The sequence below is a fragment of the Penaeus chinensis genome, chromosome 8 (genome assembly GCF_019202785.1).
Source record: "Penaeus chinensis breed Huanghai No. 1 chromosome 8, ASM1920278v2, whole genome shotgun sequence".
NCBI lineage: Eukaryota > Metazoa > Arthropoda > Malacostraca > Decapoda > Penaeidae > Penaeus > Penaeus chinensis.
Window position 1 is genome coordinate 9,046,704 of NC_061826.1, and position 7,500 is coordinate 9,054,203.

Below are 7,500 nucleotides of genomic sequence, written 5' to 3' on the forward strand. Positions count from 1 at the left end.
ACTATCACAACAACTATTACTATTACTACTACTACTATCGCAACAACTATTACTATTACTATTACTACTACCCCTACTACTACTACTACTATCACAGCAAAAACTTTTACTATTACTATTACTACCAAAACAACTATTACTCCTACTTCAATTACTAACAAAAGTTAAACAAGAAACAAAAAGAAACAAAGAACACCTCTTGTTTTCCCAGTCCATTAGACTTTCACAAATTCTTCTCCCCCTTCCCTCCCCCACCCCCCTTTTTCTCGCCTCTCCCGTTATCACACTCCTCTTTCCCCTCTCTTTCCCCTCTTTTGCCTCCGTCTCCTCTGTCCTCGTACCTCTCTCTACCTTTTACCTTTTTTTCTCTCGTAAGCTTTCCTTTCTTCTCTCTTTCTTCTCTTTCTCTTGACTCCTCTCGTACTTTCCCTTCACCTCTCCCTCTTCCTTTCTTCGTTCCTTCTTTTCTCCCTGTTCCTCTTTCTCTCTTTTCTCCCTCTTCCTCTTTCTCTCTTTTCTCCCTCTTCCTCTTTCTCTCATTTCTCCCTCTTCCTCTTTCTCTCATTTCTCCCTCTTCCTCTTTCTCTCCTTTCTCCCTCTCCCTCTTTCTCTCCTTTCTCCCTCTTCCTCTTTCTTTCTTTCTCCCTCTTCCTCTTTCTTTCTTTTCTCCCTCTTCCTCTGTCTCTCTTTTCTCCCTCTTCCTCTGTCTCTCTTTTCTCCCTCTTTCTCTTTCTCTCCTTTCTCCCTCTTCCTCTCCTCTTTCCCGCCTGTCCCTAACCTCACCTCACCCCTCTGCCAGCTCCCTCTCCCTCTACTCTTTCCCCCATTTTGCTCTCTTTCTCCCCTCTTTCCCTCCTTCCTCCCCCTTCTCTCCCTAACCTTACCTCTCCCTCTCCCCACCCTCTCTCCCTTACCTTCCTCTCCCTCTCCCCTCCTCCCCCTTCTATCCCTAACCTCACCTCTCCCTCTCCCCACCCCTCCCCCTCTGCCAGCTCCCTCCCCTCTCTCTCCCTCACCCCCCCTCTTCCCCTCTATCCCAAACCTCACCTCTCCCTCACCCCACCCCTCCCCCTCCCCCTCTCCCCACCCTCTCTCCCTCTCCCCCCCTCCCCCTACCCCAGCTCCCTCCCTAACCTCACCTCTCCCTCTCCCTACCCCTCCCCCCTCTCTCCCTAACCTCCCTCTCCCTCTCCCCTCTCTCCCTAACCTCACCTCTCCCTCTCCTCACCCCTCCCCACCCTCTCTCCCTAACCTCCCTCTCCCTCTCCCCTCCTCTCCCTAACCTCCCTCTCCCTCTCCTCACCCCTCCCCACCCTCTCTCCCTAACCTCCCTCTCCCTCTCCCCTCCTCTCCCTAACCTCCCTCTCCCTCTCCTCACCCCTCCCCACCCTCTCTCCCTCTCCCCTCCTCTCCCTAACCTCCCTCTCCCTCTCCTCACCCCTCCCCACCCTCTCTCCCTAACCTCCCCCTCCCTCTCCCCTGCTCTCCCCACCCTGTCTCCCTAACCTTACCTCTTCCTCTCCCCACCCCTCCCCTCTCTCCCTAACCTCACCTCCCCTCTCCCCCAGCTCCCCCTCCCTCTATCCCTAACCTCCCTCTTCCTCCCCCTACCCCTCCCCACCCTCTCTCCCTAACCTCACCTCTCCCTCTCCCCCAACCCCACCCTCTCTCCCTAACCTCACCTCTTCCTCTCCCTCTCCCTCTCCCCTCCCTCTCCCCTCTCCCTCTCCCTCTCCCCCCTCCCCCAACCCCAGCTCCCTCCCTAACCTCCCTCCCTAACCTCCCCTCCTCTCCCCTCCCTCTCCCCTCCTCTCCCCTCTCCCTCTCCCCGCCTCTCCCCTCCTCCTATCCGACCGTGGTAACCGGTAAACCAGCGCGGTTGAACGGCTTGCAAATGATATGCATGCCTCTGATTCATATCCCGCAATATATATTTAAATCCAACGACCAGAATCCATATACATAAACCTTCCATAGTTCCAACTGTCTTTATAGCGCTCTCGACTTGCCCTTAAATGCAAGACTGTACATTTGTAATTCTAAATTGTGGTTATATATTATACATGCGGCATTTATGCTTAATTCTCGCGGATCACTATTAATCAAAAGGCAATTATCTATTCAGACATTTCTCGCACGAAAACCGAAATTGTATGTAAAAGAGAATGAATGAATAAAAAAATAAAATAAAAATAAATGTACTCACATTCTAAAAAAAATTTTTTTCGTTTAATGGTGCAGAAATATGAAATACTTTATCCATTGGGAAATGATGATGATAAAAAACGTGTAAAGATATACCTTCAATTGAACAGGGTAAAGGGACGGTTGATTATATTTTTCGTGCAACATATAACGGAATCTGTAGAATAGACAACGGGGGGGGGGGGGGGGGGGGGGATGAAGTTGGTGAAGAGAAAGTTCTACATAAATCGAAACGCTCAAAAAAGTCATTCGTGTATTCTTGCGCCTTTGTATTACCACTGTGTTGTTACACATTCTCATCTACAACATTATAATCCACTTTATTACCCACAATACATTATTAGAAACAACTAACAAATCATTACCAAGCATTGTTGGACTATTAACCAGAAAACAACACCGCCCACTCAGCCAAGGTCATCACCGCCCACACAGCCAAGGTCATCACCGCCCACACAGCCAAGGTCATCACCGCCCACACAGCCAAGGTCATCACCACCCACACGCCCACCACGCCCACGACCCCCCACATCACCATAGTCACTATCACGCCCATGCCCACGACGTACGCCCGAGATGAACCCTTAACGTGTACCCTTAGAAGGACGTGTATCCTAGTTTGGGAACCTGTGTAGGTATATCTTTCAGGTTTTCTTTTCTTTCTCATCATTTGTCTTTGGTATTTCCTCTTTTTCATTTTGTTTTCTTCTTTTTTCTTTGGTATTTCCTCTTTTTCATTTTGTTTTCTTCTTTTTTCTTTGGTATTTCCTCTTCTTATTTTTTTTTCCTCTTTCTTCTTTTCTTTATCCTCTTTTCTCTTTTTTTTCTCTTTTTTCTTTTCTTTTTCTCTTTTTTCTTTTCTTTTTCTCTTTTTTCTTTTCTTTTTCTCTTCTTTTCTTTTTCCTCTTTTTTCTTTTCTTTTTCCTTTTTTCTTTTCTTTTTCCTCTTTTTTTCTTTTCTTTTTCATCTTTTTTTCTTTTTTGCTTTCCTCTTTTTTTCTTTTCTTTTTCCTCTTTTTTTCTTTTCTTTTTCCTCTTTTTTTCCTTTTTCCTCTTATTTTCTTTTCTTTTTCCTCGTTTCTCTCATCCTTTTCTTTTCTTATTCTTCTTGTTTTCTTTTCTTTTATTTTCCCTTCTATTCCTTCTTCTTTCTTTTAATTTCTTCCTTCCTTTCTTTGGGGGCAATGTAAGTGTCACGTTTGACCCTGAATGAGTTAAGTAGATTTAACCCATAACTTCTCCCTCTCCCTCTCTTTCTCCCTTCCTCTTTCACTCCTTTCTTCCTCTCCCTCTCCTCTTCCCCTCTTCCTCTCTCTACCCTTTACCACTTTTCTCCCATAAGCTCTTTTCTCCCCTCTCTCTCTTCTCTTTCCCTTGCATGCCGTTATCATTCATATTGCAACTTCACCTCGCGGAATAGACGCAGAACCACACCATTCGCTAATTCACTGTGGTTTTGTTCTGCAACGTCCACCTCGACAGTTAACATGGCGTACATAGGCCCGTGTACAATTAAGGCAATAAGTACATTGTCTTGGGGACCTTCCACGTTGCAGCATCAACAAGAGCATCCCGTAGCTTCATCTGTGAGAGTTCTTTTGTTGGTTCCTTTGTGTGGAATCGTAGCCTCTTCTGTAACTCGTATTTTTTTTTCTCTCCGAAAGTTTCTGTGCTTATTATATTGTTGATAGCAGTTTCTCTTCCCTCGAGAGTTTGGATTTCCATGGTTGTTTGAAGAATAGTTCTCGGCGAGGATCTTTTTTCCTCTTTCTCTTTTTCTTTTCCTTGTTTCTGTCTTCCTTTTCCCTCTCTATTTCATCCTTCTTTTTATTTTCTTCTCTTCTTTCTCTCTCTCTCTCTCTCTCTCTCTCCCTATCTATCTACCTATATATCTGCCTCCATCTCCAATTCTATCTATCGACATATCTCTTTATCTACCTCTATCTCTTCTCAACTTCGGTTTCCCCTCACTACGCTCCTGTCTCTTTCTTCTCTCTCTCCGATGCCCTCTTTCCTTCCCCTCCCCTTCCTCCCCAAGTCGTCATTGGATTAGACCGAAATTACCTTCCATAACGGTGACTTTGCGCGTACAAACCGTTGTAATGCCGACAGGAAATTGTCCAATACATAAACCTTAACTCATGGCATCACATGAGGCACTGTGGCACTATCCCCTTCTCCCCCTTCTTCCTCGCGGACCCTCTCCCTTTCCCTGGTACTACCACTCACCTCCCCTCGCCCCTATTTCCCTTTGGAACTCCCCTCCCCTCTCCCCTTTAATTCCCCTTCTCCCTAGTGGTTCCGCTCTTATATTCTCCCCGTGGAACTGCCAGTTTCCCCGCCCCTTCCCCCTATGCATAAACCCCTTTTCCCCTTTCACGGCCTCCGGAAACCTCCCTTTTCCGACTCTTTTTCCCCCCCTGTGGAACCAACCTCTTACCCCTTTTCTCCTTTCAGACCAGCCGCTTCTCCCCTCCCCATTCCCCTTTAGAATGAGCCCCTACCCCTCATCTCCCTTCGTCCTCTTCCCCTTTGGAACCAGCCCCTACCCCTCATCTCCCTTCGTCCTCTTCCCCTTTGGAACCAGCCCCTACCCCTCACCTCCCCTCGTCCTCTTCCCCTTTGGAACCAGTCCCTTCCCCTCACCTCCCTTCATCCTCTTCCCCTTTGGAACCAGCCCCTACCCCTCACCTCCCCTCGTCCTCTTCCCCTCAGGAACCAGCCTTTCCCCCCTCCCCTTCCTCGCTCGCTTTACACGGCGCCTGCATTAACCTGGACCCTAAATGCCATGCATTGTCGCGGGTCTCGTTCTTATAATGCAACGTCCGCGGGGAAAATAACACGGGGTATAAAGTTACGTCTGGAATTCCTTAGTGCTCAAGCAAAACCACGGGAAACCACAAGAGAGAGAGAGAGAGGAATGGGAAAAGGACAGAGGGGAAGAAAGAAGGGGAAAATTTGTAGAAATGGGTTTATGGAGAGGGAGGGATGGGGGAGGCGGAGGGATGGGGTGGCGAAGGAGGGGAGAGGGAAAGGAGGGGAGAGGGAAAGAAGGGAGGGAGGGAGGGAAAGGAGGGGGGAGGGAAAGGAGGGGGGAGGGAAAGGAGGGGGGAGGGAGAGGGAGGGAGAGAGGGAGGGGGAGGGGGAGAGGGAGGGGGAGAGGGAGGAGGAGGGGGAGGAGGAGGGGGAGGGGGAGGGGAGGGGAGGGAAAGAGAGAGAGAGGGAGAGGGAGAGGGAGAGGGAGAGGGAGAGGGAGAGGGAGAGGGAGGGGAGGGGGAGGGGAGGGGGAGGGGAGGGGGAGGGGAGAGAGGGAGGAGGAGCGGGAGGGGAGAGATGGAAAAGGAAGGAGAGACGTGCATGTATGTATGTGCGTTTATGTGGTAAATATTTTTGGACACACACAAGACCTCAGTCTGTCTGTCTGTTTCTCTCCCATTTTCTCTCAAACACAAACAAGCACAAACCCACCAACCCGCTAACACGCACCAACAACCGAAACACGCTGATGAGCAGCACATACACCTGCGTCATCGCCGAGGAACCCAATTCACACTACAAAATGTACATACCGAGAATACATCGAGAGCTAACACAGGACCCGACGTGATGGAAGGGTAAACTCTACCCTATGAGTCACACAGGTAACAGGTGATTTCCATGACTCACTTAAAATGTAATTCGATTCCCCTGTCGTAAAAAAAGGGATTCATACGGATTTCATGATAATGGGTGATGTGGATAATTAATTTGAAACTAGTAGATATAAAACAAGTGAAATGTTAGTGGTGGGAGCAAGAGCAATGGTAATAATGGTAAAAGTAGTGATAAAACAATAAGTAAGGTTAATAGTAAGAACGATTATATCAGTAAAATTGGCGTATAAGTGCATATAATTTTAATCTCAGTATTAACTACAATAACCTAAAAAGGGAAAGAGAAAACAGAGGGAGAAGAGAAAGACAAAGGGGAGCCAAATGAAGAGGAAGAAAAGATAAATAAAGAAGCAGTAAAAGAAAGCGATCGTTCAAGACAGCTTTACGGCGACACAGCAGAGGAAAAAAATATATACATACATATATATACACATATATATTACACAAAAAGGTACACACACACGTAAATATACATATATATAAATGTATATGTATAAATCTTATATATAGGCCTATATATAAATATATATATTATATATATATATATATATATATATATATATATATATATATATATATATATATATATATATATGCGCGCACGCACGCGCGCGCACACACACACACACACACACACACACACACACACACACACACACACACACACACACACACACACACACACACACACACACAAATATATATTAATCCAAATAATAGTTGGCAAAACCACGGAAGAACCTGAGCCAAGACTCGGCCACGGAAGCGTCGACTCGGCGTTGCGCGAACGAACGAGCAAGCGAACCTTCCCTTAATCAAAACCACCACAAAAAAAACTTCCTTACCCGGGGTTTTCTCCCCCTTCCCCCCTTCTGATCGCCGTATTTCCCCACCGGACCCCCCCTCCCCCTTCCTCCCGATCGTCACTGCACATTTAATGATACAAATTGGGTTTTTACCTTAAAGTTGACGCGAATCTGGCTGGGTTGTGACGAAATTCGGACGAAATTCTCGCAGTTGGAACACTATTATCGTATTTCACATCGTATTTCACTGAATTCATTGTTATCCCCGAGATCGTAGCACTTTCAGGTAGAGATCGTTGTCACCGGAACGTCGGGAAAGAATTCGGAAACACGAGTAGCACTGTCAACAAACTTTCCCTTATGGAACACGCAATGGAGACTGTGAGAACAAAATCTGTCAAATTTGCCGGTAGATGGCTGCGCATGCGTAAGGGCATTTCTAATATGAATGGGACATGTATAATGATACATTACATAATTGAGGAATAAACCTTTGATAACTATCCATTCAGGTATAATTTTACATAAATCAAAATGCAAAATTGTATTAACATTATCGTGCATTCTGAAAGACTGACAACGATAGGCTGTGACGTCACGAGCTACAACCGCCAAGACAAGGTTAAACCGCCGCCAAGTTCCCTGAAGGCGACGAAGGATGGACATAGTTGGACATAGTTGTGTGTAAATATCTATATCTATATCTATATTATACATATACATACATACATATATACAAATTAATATATAAATAAATATATATATATATATACGTATATATGTATGTATGTATGCATGTATCTATCTATCTACATATGTGTGTGTGTGTGTGTGTGT